This window comes from Chiloscyllium plagiosum, chromosome 2, assembly GCF_004010195.1.
Source record: "Chiloscyllium plagiosum isolate BGI_BamShark_2017 chromosome 2, ASM401019v2, whole genome shotgun sequence".
NCBI lineage: Eukaryota > Metazoa > Chordata > Chondrichthyes > Orectolobiformes > Hemiscylliidae > Chiloscyllium > Chiloscyllium plagiosum.
Genome location: NC_057711.1, coordinates 14,247,363 through 14,262,941, shown reverse-complemented (window position 1 = coordinate 14,262,941; position 15,579 = coordinate 14,247,363).

The following is a 15,579-nucleotide window of genomic DNA, read 5'->3' as shown; positions in this document are numbered from 1 at the left end:
GATGTGCAGGTAAAACTTTGATGGATGTGAAAGGCTCCTTTAGGGCCTTGGATGGAGGTGAGGGAGGAGGTGTGGGCGCAGGTTTTGCAATTCCTGCGGTGGCAGGGGAAGGTGTCAGGATGGGAGGGTGGGTTGTAGGGGGCGTGGACCTGGCCAAGTAGTCACGGAGGGAACGGTCTTTGCGGAAGGCGGAAAGGGGTTGGGAGGGAAATATATCCCTGGTGGTGGAGTCTGTTTGGAGGTGGCGGAAATGTCGTTGTCTGTTTGGAGGTGGCGGAAATGTCAGTGCTGTTTGGAGGTGGCGGAAATGTATGGCCAATTCACCTAACCTGCACATCTTTGGATTGTGAGAGGAAACCCATGCAGACACGGGGAGAATGTGCAAACTCCACACAGACAGTCACCCGAGGCTGGAATCAAACCTGGGACCCTGGTGCTGTGAGGCAGCAGTGCTAACCACTGAGCCACCATACCGCCACAAAATGAATACATACGAGTGTCCCTGGGTGGGCTCAAACCACCACCTTTCGGTTAACAGCCAAACACACTAACCGATTGTGTCACTGAGACTTGGAATCTTGGGACCATCTGGCCTTATGGACAACTTCAGACTTAGGGTCCCAGTACAGTAAGTATTATGGCAGCCTCTGATTCCTGTCCATGGGCTTGGGCATGGTCAGTCAGCTGCTTGAGGCTGTCAGGGTCATTATCCTCTTCTTGTTAGGGGTGAGGAGCCTGCAACTGTCATATCTATTGTGGATAGTTTTTTTCCTACAATGAGAGAAAGGGAGGTATTAATGGAAATGAAAGTGAATGACACAACTGTTAGCACTGTAGCTGGTAGGGGAAATGTGATGAGTTGTCATCAACTAATGAATGAGCAGTGCTAAGGGCTTGCAGGACTAGTGTTGGGAGGGCTAGGGGCTAGCGAGAGCAAGTGAAGGAACATATTACATGTAATAATGAAATTGGTAGAGCATGAGCCTTGTGGGAAATGAGTGTAGTAGCAGGAGATAGAATTATTTTGAGGTAGCACATGGTGGCACTTAATCTGGTCGATCCAACAAGGCCATTCACCCTCTCCTTATACTGCTGGGCATATGTCCAGCTTTGAGACCATACTAATCTAGATGGCAACCTTGGACCAGGCTGGTTGGTCTGCTGACATGACCTTCTCTCGCAGGCCTGGGAATAAGGATGACCCTCCTCTGTACCGATCCACGTATAAGTTCCTGACTACAAAGCGGAGCACCAAATTATTATCCTTTGCCATGTCTGGGACAAATGTCACAAACTGTGCGACTGCTCCCGACTGACAATGCTTGTCTGGATGTGCAACATAAAGCAATATCCTGATTTTAAAATTTTCCTCCTTATTTTCAGATCCCTTCATAGTTTTGTTCATCTCTATATCTGTGATCTCCTTGACCTCCACATTCCTCTGTGGTTGCTCCACTCCTCTCATTCTGGCTTCTTCAGAGAATTCAATCACTGAATAGGTACAGTTCAGAAGGAGGTCATTTGGCCTATCTGAATGAACATTCTAGTCTTTAGATGTTTCTTTTCAGATAATCTTTTGAATGCTTTGTTAAGTAGAAGCAGGCTTAATCAATCAGGCAGTGGATTCCACATCCTAAGTATTTGCTCCGTGTAAAGATTATCCTTTTTTATTAGTAAGTATTACGGCAGCCTCTGATTCCTGTCCATGGGCTTGGACATGATCAGTCAGCTGCTTGAGCCTGTCAGGGTCATTATCCTCTTCTTGTTAGGGATGAGAAGCCTGCAACTGTCATATCTATTGTGGATAGTTTTCTCCTACAATGAGAGAAAGGGAGGTATTTATATTTTATTAAACAAATTACAAACAATTTACAAAAAACATTTACAGCTGTACATAAGAGACAGCAATGTTACAAGGGAGAGGAGCAGCAAAGCTAGGCCCCGAACCCTACTGTTCAACCATTTTACAGGGAGAGGAGGACAAACCTCAAATCCCAGTTCCACGTGTGACAAGACAGTGACAATGACATTTATACATTAGACAATACCGTTACATACAAAAGTGCAGAAAGGGAGGTATTAATGGAAATGAAAGTGGATGACACAGCTGTTTACTATTTACTAATTACTTTAAATCCATGCGCTTTTGTTCTTGATCCTTTTGCAAGTTGGACCATTTACTCTGTCCAGACCCCTACTAAATTTGAAATACTTCTATCAGATATCAGTCAGTCTTCTCTTCTACAAGGAATACATCCCAAATTTTCCATCTGTTTTCATACTTGGAACTGTTCATTCTCATAAACCTCTTCTTCCACCTCTGCAATGCCTTCACATCCTTCAAAACGTGTGGTGCCTTGAATTGGATGCAGTACTCCAACTGAGGCCAAACTTGTGCTTTACACAAGGTCAAAGTAACATCCTTGCTGTTCTACTTTATGTCCCTATTCATAAAGCCATTTATACTGCATGTTTTATTAATTCCTCTCTTAACTAATCCTACTTATACACATATACTCCCAGGACACTCTGCCCTCGTAGCTCCTTTAAAGTTTTACCATTTACTTTATGAAGCATCTCACAGCACCTGGGTTCGATTCCACCCTCAGGCAGCTGTCTGTGGAGTTTGCACATTCTGCCTGTGGCTGTGTGGGGTTTCCTCCAAATGCTTTGGTTTCCTCCCTCAGTCCAAAGATGTGCCGGTTAGGTTGATTGGCCACGTTAAATTGTGTGTAGTGTCCAGGGATGTACAGGCTAGGTGGGTTAGCCATGGTTACAGGGTTGGGTTTTGATGGGATGCTCTTCAGAAGGTGTGGATTAGATGGGCCGAATAACTGTAGGGATTCTATGATTCTATTCTATATTATCTCTGCATGGCCTCTCTTCCCCCAAAAAAATTCATACTTCTAATTGTTGAACTCATCTGTCATCTGTCAACTTTAACCCTAACCCTTTCATCAACTTGAAGTTCGACATTTTCCTTCTCATAGTTTCCAATCCTTTCAAGTTTTGTATCATCTGCACATTTTGAAATTGTGTCCTCTACACCAAAGTCTATATCAATATTCTCAGGAAAAGCATCAATGACCTCTGGGGAATTCCACTTTAAACTTTGTCCAGCCTTAATCCATTCCCATAGAAAATTGCTTCATCATTGACAACTGTGCCTTCAGTTGTCTAGGCCCTAAGCTCTGGAATTCATATCTACACCGCTCTACTTTGGTGTTCTCTTCTAAGATACTTTTAAAGCATACCTCATTGACAAAGGGTTTGGACATCTGACTGAATTCCACTTTATGAATGGATAGTAAAATGCTAGCTCATGTACCGTGACCAAATAAATAAAAGTCTGCATGTGTCTTAGTGTCATACTTTATAGTTATAGAGATGCTGTGAAGCAGCTTGGGAAGGTTCATTGCATTAAAAGTGCTATATGAATATAAGTTATTCTTTAGATTCAGTTGGCTGAGCCAGATACTTCAATAATAGGAATGGAATGTATCGCTATGATAAGTATTATGAGTTGAGCATCGAATTGTTATATATTCCATGATCTCTTATGGGTGGTTAGAGTCAAACACTGGAGACTTTTAAATTTTCCATTCGTACATCAAGTATCCTCATCTTTCATAGATTTGCAGTTGTGGCTTAGTGTTGCTCTCAAGCTTTAGGAAAGGAAGACTAGGCATCTTCTGCATCAGGTCTTAACCATTGTTGAATACGTTCTGAAAATTGACTGAATTTCATATATTCATTGGTGTTTACTATTGTAATAGTGTGATCCAATGGTGGAATGATTGCTACTCCCCATTTGTAACCTGCATCTGATATTTATGTCCTGTCCCTTTTAATTTCTACAACCCTCAGAGGTAGTCAGATCAGGCAATAAAAGAATTGCTAAGCCACTTTGGGTAGTTTGGGCTAGTGATCATTTAGAGATTGGAAGAATGAGGAGGAATTTATTAAAACATACCAGATTCTTAGGGGGCTTGAAAGGTTAGAGGCATTGAGGTTGTTTTCTTGTGGGAGAGCCTAGGACCAAAGGCATGATCTCAGAATGAGGGTTTGCCTATTTAAAACATATGAAGATTTTCTTTCCCTCAGGGGCTAGTAAATCTGTGGAATCTTTCCCTGAGAAGGTTGTAGAGGCTGGATGTCTTGTTTCTAAAAGACTGAACTGTTCATCTATAAGATTTTTAAAAACCTCGTTTAAGTACATGTCAATGAATTTCTGGATAATTTGGTGCAACTCAGAATTTAAAATTTGAAACAAAAGCTAAGTCTCTCTTTATAACACACAATATAAAAATATAAATTAAAGCTTAAAGCTACAAATTATTCTGTCCACTTTAGAACCCGAGTTTCCAAATAGTACATCATGAATCCTCATCAGTGAATGAATGTAGGGGAGCAATAAATATGATCTGATCAAGTTATTTCAATTAGTATTTGTCTTTGCAAATAACTTGAGATTATAAAAGTATCACACTTGCACACATCACTGAGCCACCTGACTTGACCTAAAATAATCTTTGATACTCTTTCTCGCATTCTAACTTCCCCAGGGTCAATGCTGCCTGCATTCTTCACAGCATTCTGTAGCAAAAAATCTGATTGACTGCTTGCTTACACCTATGGTTTAGTTGTAGTATCCATATGTCTATGTCTGACAATCGTGGGTTCAAACCCAAGTCTAGTTGCTTGAGTACTATGGTGCTGTATGTAATATCATTTAGATGACATATCAAACTGAGACTCTGTCAGCCTTCTCAAGTGGATGTAAAAGATTCCATGGCTCTATTTGAAGGAAGAATGGGGAATTCACCACAGTGCCCAGGCCACAATTTAACTCTCATTAAATATTGCTAAACCAGAAAGAGCTGAAAGTATTTGGCTTCTGATCTGCCAGCATCTGTGGAGAGATAAACTGCTGGGAAAGTTAATATAATTGGTTTTATGCCAGTGAAAGGGGGCAAGGTAGTAAAAAAACAAAGATAATATCTGTATTTGAATGAAAGACAGGAGAGTTTAACCATCAAACGTTTTTATGGTGCCAAAGGGAATGAGAATGGAACAAATAAAGACACAATAAATGTGACTAGAGGAGGTGTAAATGGCAGAATCATGAACTGCTGCTGTCTGAAAGCAAAACAAAGAGTAACAAATCAAAACAAGCAAAGAAGAGGAAAAAAAATTGGAGTAGAGGTTAAATCAATATGAAATATGAGAGACTATTTCCTCACCTTTATATGAACTAGTTGACTGGATTGGAAGGGCCTATTTCTATTTCCAAAGAGATAAATAATCAGGAGGCATAGATTTAAAGTAATTAGAGGAAAGACGAGAGGAGAATAAGGTTGCACTCAGAACACAGTGGGAATCTTAAACTCATTTCCTAAAAAAATAAATTGTTCCATATTTGGGGTTGCATGTACCTAAGGTCTAAACTCTGGAATTCCATCCTTAAAAGTTTTTTGGCTAAGTTTTTGGTCATCTGACCTAAGATCTCCTCTTTTGGCTCAATGTCAAATTTATTTTATAAAGCTCCTGTGGAATATCTTGGACATTTTAGTATATTAAAAATGCAACAAAAATGTAAGAGTTGTGTGGTAGAGGCAAAATCTTCATCACAAATAAGAAGCACTTAAATACGCACTTAAGGTGCAGTAGATACAGGTCAACGGATCAAGTGGATTTGACAGGATAGATTGCATGGATGCAATTTGTCTGAATTGTCTCCTTCCATGCTGTAAATCTTTCCGTGTGTCCCTGTTTTAATCTTGAGTTTCATTGGAATAGTGCAGGAAGGTAGTGGCAGACCATTCAGAGTGGGGCCAGGTGGAGAATTAAAACAACAAACAAGCAAAGCTTATTGGCTGAACTGAACAATCTAACAATCTGCATTTGGCCTCCCCAATGTGCAGAGGACTTCATTGTGAGCAATTAATAAAATATTGAAATTGAAAGAAATAAGTCATTATTTCACTTGTAAGGATGGGACTTGAACACTGGCAACTGATGAGGTAAACGATTATCTACCATTTCTCAGCCTTTTGAAAAAACTTGAAAAAACAAAAGAAGGCACAATATAGAAACCAAAATGCTCCATGCATCAAACTTTTTCAACAAGAAGCTGGATATATAATTAGCAAAGCAAAATGTGCAAGATTTTGGTGAAAGAGTTGGAGAATGTCATTGGAAAGTCACTTCTGCAGTCATTTGCAAGCTATCTGAAATGGACATTAACAGTCAATGTTTTTCTATACTGTATACTTGAAAACAGCGTGGCTATATCAACAAATGCGAGCCTTCTAAAAAAAAATTGCCTGATCGCCATGTGTAAATCTATCTGATTAATGGCGCAAAACCAGTTATAAAAGCTCACCCTTCCTGGACCTGCTTGTGCTGCAGTTTTGTACTGGCATTAGTACTGTAAATCAGGAAATGGGAGCACTGCCAGCATAAAGATCTCAATGTACGGGCAGTGTAGTGTGACACTAGTTACTTTTGAATCTGAAATAATGCATTTCATCATGCTGAAATTTACTTTGGAAGCAAACCCTTTGAAATGTGGATTTGAAGTCATTCCAGTTAGTACCTGGAACAAATAAGATCACAAAAATTTCCAGTCAATCAATGTGATTTTAACTCTTAATCTATGAGCAACTCCTATGTTCCCTGGGACAGTCATTTTACAAATATATTAGATGTCAGTTGTAACACCCCATGAACCCTCAATATTATGAAAAGGCAATGGCTTAGTGATATCATAGTTAGAGTATTAATCCAAAGCTCAGCTAATGTCCTAGTGGCTAGAGTTCAAATCCTGGCATGGCAAATGGTGGAATTTGAATTCAATGAAAGAAAATGTGTAACTAAGAATTCAGAACAATGAAACCATTATCAATTGACCATTTAACCCATCACTGATGTCCTTTAGGGGAAGGAAATCTGCCATCCTCACCCGGCCTACATGTGACTCTAAACCCACAGCAATATGGTTGACTCTCAACTGCCCTCTGAAATGACCTAGCAAACCATTCAGTTGTATCAATTGCTATGAAGACTCAACAAAGAAATGAAACCAGACAGACCACTCAAATTGAATAAGGCATCAGAAATAACCCTAGCAGATGCAGCCCTAACAATCCTACAGATATCTTCCTTCCTAACATCTGGTGGAAAATTGAGAGAGCAAAATATATTCTGGGTGGGGGATTCCAATATCCACCTCCAAGAGTGGTTCAGCAACAGCACTACTGATTGAGCTGGTCGGATCCTAAAGGACATAGCTGCCAGACTGGATCTGTGGCAAATGTTGAGGCAGCCAACAAGAAGGAAAAACATACTTGACCTCATCCTTAACTAGCTGGTAGCTGCTGATGCTTCTATCCATGACAGTATCGGTAAGAGTGACCACCAGACAGTCCTTGTGGAGACGAAGTCCTGCCTTCATATTAGTAAATCCTCCATCATGTTGTGTAGCACTATCAGCATGCCAAACAAGATAGACTTCAAACTAACAACTAATGAATTACTACGGGCCATTAGCAGCAACAGAATTGTACTCCAGCACTATCTGCAACCTTATGTCCCAGCATATCCCCCATTCAACCATTACTATCAAAATAGGGGATCAACCCTGTTTCAACAGAGTGCAGGAGGACATGCCAGGAGCAACACCAGGCATATCTAAAAATTAGGAGTCAACCTGGTAAGCTACCAAACAGGATGACTTCCTCTCCAAGTTGAAAGGTAGTGGACAATTAAACAATTCACTGGAGGTGGGGGCACTTCAGTCTCCTCCAGTGGTCCACAGCATCGCAGTCTTCAACCAATTCCATTCACTCTATGTGATATCAAGAAGCAGTTGGAGGCATTGGATATTGTAAAGGCTATGGGCCCTGCCATCATTTCAGCTATAGTACTGAAGACTTGTGCTCCAGAAATTGTGACTCCCCCAGCCATGCTGTTCCACTACAGTTACAACACTAACATCAACTTGACAATATGAAAAAACGGCCTGCTTTGTCCCGTACACAATAAGTAGGATAAATCCAACACAGCTAATTACTGTTACTCTTGATCATTAGTGGTGTGATAGAGGGTGTCATCAATAGTGCTATCAAGCAGCACCTCTCAGCAGTAATTGCTCAATGATGTCCAGTTTGGGTTCCACCAGGGTCACGCAGCTCCTGACCTCATTACAGCCTTCATTCAAACAGGGAAAAAGGCGCTAAATTTCAGAGGTGAGGTGAGAGTGACAGCTCTTGACTTCCAGGCCACATTTGACTGTGTGTGGCAATGGTAGACAAGCATGGGAGAACACAACAAATCAGGCAGCATCAGGAGGCAGAGAAGTTGATGTTTCAGGTGTAACCTTTCTTCAGGATCCCTGAGTGTGGCATTGAGCAGCCTTAGTAAACTGGAATAATGGGAATGAAGGGCCAAATCTCCACTGGTTGGAATCAGACGTGATACCCAAGAAAGTGGTTGCGGTTGTTGGAGGTCAGTCGTCTCAGCTCCAGGACCTCTCTGCAGGATTTCCTCATTTCCTCAGTGTAGTGTCCTAGGTCCGACCATCTTTAGCTGCTTCATCAATGACTTTCCCTCCATGATAAGGCTAGAAGTGGAGATTTTCACCAATGATTGCACAATTTGTGACTTCTCAGATACTGAAGCAGTCCTCGTTTCAATGCAACAGATCTGGACAATATCTAGATTGGGTTGACAAGTGGCAAGTAACATTTGTGCCACACAAATGCCAGGCAATGACCATCTGCAAAAACAGACAATCTAACCATTGCCCTTGACAATAATGTTACCATTATTGAATCTCCCGCTGTCAACATCCCGGCGGTTGTTATTGACCAGAAACCCAACAGGACTCACCACTTATAAAAACAGTGGCTATAAGAGCAGGTCAGAAGCTAGGAGTATTATGGCGAGCAATTCACCTGCTGACTCTCAAAAGCCTGTCACCATCTATAAGACACAAGCTAGGAGTGGGGGAAAGTGAAGACTGCCGAAGCTGGAGATCAGAGTTGAGAGTGTGGTGCTGGGAAAGCACAGCAGGTCAGGCAACATCCGAAGACCAGGAGAATCGATTTTTCAGGCATATGCCCTTCATCAGGAAGGAGTTAGGAGTGTGATAGAATACTCCCCACTTGCCTGGATAGACACAGCTTCAACAACACTCAAGATGCATGGCATCATCCAGAACAAAGCAGACCACTTGATTGCCACGACATCCACTCCCTCAACTACCGACACTCAGTAGTAGCAGTGTGTGTGTACTATATTCAAAATCTACTGCAGAAATTCACAAAAGATCTTCAGGCAGCACCTTCCAAACCCACGACCACTTTCATCCAAAGGATAAGGGCAGCAAATACATGGGAATGCCATCACCTGCAAGTTCCCTTCCAAGTCATTCACCATCCTGACTTGGAAATATATTGTCGTTCAATCATTGTCATTGGGTCAAAATCTTGGAATTCCCTCCCTAAATGCATTGTGGGTCAATCTGCAGTATGTGGACTGCAGCAGTTCAAGAAGGCAGCTCACCATTACCTTCTTGTGGGCAAATAGGGATAGGCAATAAATGCTGACCATCCAGCCATGCCCAAGTTCTACTTGTGAATCTTTTTTTAAATTGCATAATCATTTTCCAATATCTGCAGGAGTTCTATGATTGTGATAATAATATCTTAATGATCAAAATGTCAGCCAGTGCTCACTGGCAATACTTTTGTCCCAGAGTCACATACAGTTCAAGCCTCACTCTGAGACTTGAGCACAACTAGGTTGATACACCAATGCAGAACTAATGGACTACCACAGGGACAGAGGTGTCATTTTTCGGATGAGACATTAAACTGAGGTCTTCATGCATAGATGTAAAAGATCTGATTGCAGTATTTTGAAGAAGAGCTGGGAATGTCTCCCTGATGTCAAGTCCAATATTTATCCAACAACCATTAATACAAAATAAATTCTGTTAAGAAACAGAATGTGCTGGAGAGTCCCTGCAGGTCTGGGAGTATCTGTAGAGAGAAAAACATAGTTAACATTTCAGGTACAGTGATCCTTCATCGGAACCTGAATTTATTATTCACTAAATTAGTTCTGCCTTCTACCTATTTTAGATATTACCTTTTGTTTTTCCCTTTCCTCCCCTGTTCTGTAAAACTGAGATGTTCCTGACTGACAATATTGAAGATTAGTTGATAGTGCAGAACCATAACATCTACGCCTCCTCCTTGGGCATGAATGAGTGAAGCAATAATGAAATGGGTTTGATATCATCTGGAGATACAAGTGGACTCCAATAGCTTGCCATGTTCATACATGTTTGCACAATCCTAGTTCCTGGACTGGTTTCAAATCTTTTACATCTGGTACAATTTTCAGCTCCACTAATGGATCACCAGACTGAAATGTCAACTCTTTCACTCACTATGGACCCTGTCCAGCTCATTCAGCATTGCAGCGTTTTCTATTTACATTTCAAATTTCCAGAATCTGCAGTATTTTGACAGATTTTCATTCAAGAAGAATTTGTGGGGATTATCATATTGCTATTTTAGCAAGATTGCTGTGAGCAAATCAGCAGTTGCAGTTCCTTTAGTAAAATAATGAATACAAGGCAAAAGTGTTTGCCCTTACATTTTATTGATTCATGGGATGTGGACATTGTTGGCCAGGCCAGCATTTATGGTCGATCCCTAAATGTCGAGAGGGCAGTTAAGAGTCAGCCATATTGCTCTGGCTCTAGAGTTCCTATGTTAATCTGGATCTGTTTCTTTTTCCATATTTGGTCCCCAGAATTGTGTCTTATTGAATCCCTTTGCCTTCTTTCCTATGGCCATAGAAACTGTTTTGCATATATTTTCTGATGGTTTGACTATTTAGTGCACTATATTATGAGTTTCCCCTATTTATAGATCTTGTGATGGCATGGCATTTTTCACACTCATTCTTCAGAATTCCATTGCATAGCTGAATAGTCTGCAAGTCTAATGTGATCTAGCTTCTGCAATCAAAAACAGAAATTTCTGGAGAAACTCAACATGCCTGGCAGCATCTGTGGAGAGAAAGCCAAATTAATATTTTGGATCCAATGACCCTTCATCGGAATTATTTTATTTTAATTTCTGCAATAATTTGATTTAAGGACAGTCATTAATCCAACAAGAAATGTCTGTTGCATTTTAATGCTTTTGCAATGAAATGTCCTGAAAAGTAATTTACATTTTAGTGTTCGATGGCGACATGCAATCTTGTGTAGTTCAACGTATATTCACAGAAAAGAGGAAATCAGTCAGCAGACCTCTGAACTCAATTTTGTTCCAAAAGCAGAGTGTCATTTAGCTTTAAGGTAAAATGCCCATTTCAAATAAGTCTGAGAGTCCATGATACGTAACCCTGACACCAGTCTTATTCTTTTCTGTATTTATATTCAGTTTTGTTTTTTAATTTTTAAATTCTTATTATTTCTTTGGATTATTCTATATTTAAAATTAAATTTTACCTTCACTTCAGGTGTAATCGTTGAATAATAATTTACTTTTTTATGTCTTTCCAACATCCTGTCATTTATTTTTGGCCTGAAATACACATCAATGAATGTGGCCTCCTAATTTCCAAAGGGCATAACTCTCATCCCTGCATTCAAATTCTTTCATGGCCTTACTGCTCTGTACACTCTTCCAGCCCTATATTTAATATTCTCTATCATTTTGTTTTGCTCCATGCAACCTTTTAAGATTGTAGCACAACTGACGATGAGTTCCATTAAACAGAGTGCTTCTTTTGTATGATGTGATTTTTTTTCCCTTTCAGTACCCTCCCATTTTTGTATGCTTGCCTGGAAACTTCCAAGACATGGTTGACCAAATCTGACCTCTTCTACATTACCTATTTTAATTACTTCTCCATTGGCAGCTATATCTTCAGATACCTGGATTCTAAAGTTTGGATTTCTTCCCAAAATATCTGCATCTTTACCTCCTCTGTCTCCTTCTATCTCTTTGACTAATCCTTTCACAATAAGCCTTTCAAACCCCTCCACAGAAATAGACTAACACAAACCCCTCCACAGAAATAGACACATAAATATGTCACCAGTCCAACATCAAAAAAATCTTAAACGAAATTCCAATATATCTCTTATGTGGCTTAATAACAATGGTCCTGGGAGTCTTTTACATCCCAGGTATTCTAGGGAAAAGTTATTGCTCAACCAATGTCTAAAAGAGAATATCTACTCATTACTACAAATGCTATAAATAGAAGCAAACTTGCTGCTGAATTTCTGACATTACAAAACTTCAGAATAAATTTATTTATTTATAATAAATAAATCAAAGAATAAATAAATCTTTAAAATAAATCAAAGAACTGCAGATGCTGGAGATCAGAAACAAAAACAGAAATTGCTGGAGAAACTCAGCAGGTCTGACAGCCTCTTTATGAAGAAAGCAGAGTTAACAATTCAAGTTTGGTAACTATTCAGTGAAGTATTTTATTGTTTGTAACTGCTTTGATCCATTCTGAGGTCAGGAAAGTAGGTTATAAGTGCAAGTATTTGTTTTTTTAGTATTGCTGAGTAAAATTCACTAAAAATGAGTTGCCTCCTCTTCTGAAGTTGTAAAATTCGGATGATGTGCAGTTCCAGGAGTAGTACATGCATTGCTGGAATTCACACTAATGGCCATGTGTGTGAACATGACAACCTACTGGAGCCATTTGCATCTATGGTTGATATTAATCCAATATCATTACTGCTTTAGTTCTTTATGTCCAAGTAAGATGTGTAGTGGTTATGGATCTGCGCTCTCAATTAATTTTCAGTATTGTAAATCAGGAACACCTCAGCTTTACAGAACTTTACTTCAACACAATGTTTGGCTCTTAATGCCATATGAAATGGCTTCACAAGCCACTAAATTGCAAACAAAATTCAAAGATAAACTTTGCATTAGCTACCACATTAGTTCAAGGAGAAGGTCCACCACTTTTGACAAAGTAACAGTGGCACAGATACAGGATGTCCAAGGAAATTCAAAACCATTACATTCTATTCTGATTTTAATATTCCTTTATTTTAAATTGTAAGTTTTGTTACAGAACAAAACTTACAGTAACATGAAAGCAGGAAAACAATAGAGTGATTAGAGCATGAGGATTGGTCCTATACCCTCTAATTGTCCTTCTATTGGAATGTTTGGTGATTTGTTAAGTGCTCAACTAATTTAAATTTTTTTTCATGGGCAGTAGGTGAATGGTATCAATTTGTGCACGATCTTTATGGAGACTTTTGGATTGCTGTCAGCCACATAATTTAAAGGGAATATTGGGGTAGATGGTGGAACTGAGGTGGAGTTTTCTTTGCACAAGTTTGAGCAGCTGAGAGTTGTAAAATGGAAGTGGTCTAATGTCAACTGCTGATGAATATGTTTACATAGTCTCCATAAAAAATATGGACATAGAATTTCATAATGAAAATACTTAAATAACATTGTGACAATAAGAAGAGAGACTTTGTAGACAAAATGTACATGGCTGCAAAATATTTTTAGTGCAATATAAACACAAATTACTTGTTGGTTTGCCATTTAGATTACTTACAGTGTGGAAACAGGCCCTTCGGCCCAACAAGTCCACACCGACCCACCGAAGCGTAACCCACCCAGACCCATTCTCCTACATTTACCCCTTAACCTAACACTACGGGCAATTTAGCATGGCCAATTCACCTAACCTGCACATTTTTGGATTGTGGGAGGAAATCACTCCAGTAGTCCACGGGGAGAATGTGCAAACTCCACACAGAGAGTCGCCTGAGGCGGGAATTGAACCCGGGTCTCTGGCACTGTGAAGCAGCAGGGCTAACCACTGTGCTACTGTGCCGCCCACTAATGATCATGATATATGAAAATGGCAGAGGATCCTCTAGTTTGAAGTGAACTTGATAAAATTTCACACTCAGTTTGAGGTTGAGAAATTTGAGTCTGAAATAAGTCTCTTAAAGGCAATTACAATTATAAAGATAAAATTGGCTCAAGTAAAATGGCAAAACCTTAATGAATAGCCAAATCCTTAATGAGTACTTTGCTTCAGCATTCACTACTGAGAGGGACCCTGTCATTTATGAAGAGGTAGAGGAGGTACTTAATGAATACTTTGCCTCAGTATTCACTACTGAGAGGGACCTTGATGTTTGTGAGGACAACATGAAACAGGCTGATATGCTTGAACAGGTTAATGTTAAGAAGGAGGATGTGCCTAAAAATTTGAAAAATATAAGGATAGGTAAGTCCCCTGGGCCAGACAGGATATACCCAAGGGAAGAGATTGCTGTACCTTTAGTGATAGTCTTTGTGTCCTCACTGTCCACTGGAGTGGTGCCAAATGATTGTAGGTGGCAAATGTTATTTCCTTGTTCAAGAAAGGGAATAGGGATAACCCTGGGAATTACAAACCAGTCAGTCTTACATCTGTGGTGGGCAAATTATTGGAGAGGATTCTGAAAGACAGGATTTATGATTATTTGGAAAACCATAGTTTGATTAGAGATAATCTGCATGGCGTTGTGAGGGGCAGGTTATGCCTCACAATCCTTATTGAATCTGTGAGGATGTGACAATACATATTGATAAAGGTAGAGCAATCTATGTGGTGTACATGAATTTTAGCAAATTTAGTGTTTGATAAGGTTCCCCATGGTAGGCTCATTCAGAAAGTAAGGAGGAATGGGATACAAGGAAGTCTGGCTGTCTGGATACAGAATTGGCTGGCCCATAGAAGACAGAGGGTGGTGGGAGATGGAAAGTATTTAGCCTGGAGCTCGGTGACCAGTGATGTTCCACAGGGATCTGTTCTGGGACCTCTCCTCTTTGTGATTTTTATAAATTACTTGGATGAGGAAGTGGATGGGTGGGTTAGTAAGTTTGCCAATGACACAAAGGTTGGTGGAGTTGTGGATAGTGTGGAGGGATGTTGTAAGTTGCAACAGGACATTAAAAGGATGCAAAACTGGGTTGATAAGTGGCAGATAGAGTTCAACCTGAAACAAAGTGAAGTCATTCATTTTGGAAGGCTGAATTTGAATGCAGAATACAGGGTTAAAGGCAGGATTCTTGGCAGTGTGGAGGAACAGAGGGATCTTGGGGTCCGTGGTCATAGATCCCTCGAAGTTGCCAGCTGAAAATGTGTTGCTGGAACAGCGCAGCAGGTCAGGCGGCATCCAGGGAACAGGAGAATTGACGTTTCGGGCATAATCCCTTCTTCAGCCCTTCTTCAGGCTTATGCCCGAAACGTCGATTCTCCTGTTCCCTGGATGCTGCCTGACCTGCTGCGCTGTTCCAGCAACACATTTTCAGCTCTGATCTCCAGCATCTGCAGACCTCACTTTCTCCATGTAAGTTGATAGGATTGATAAGAAGGTGTATGGTGTGTTAGCTTTCATTAACAGGGGAATTGTGTTTAACAGCTGCGAGGTTATGTTGCAGCTCTATAGAGCCCTGGTTAGACCACACTTGGAATACTGTGTCAGTTCTGGTCGCTTCATTATAG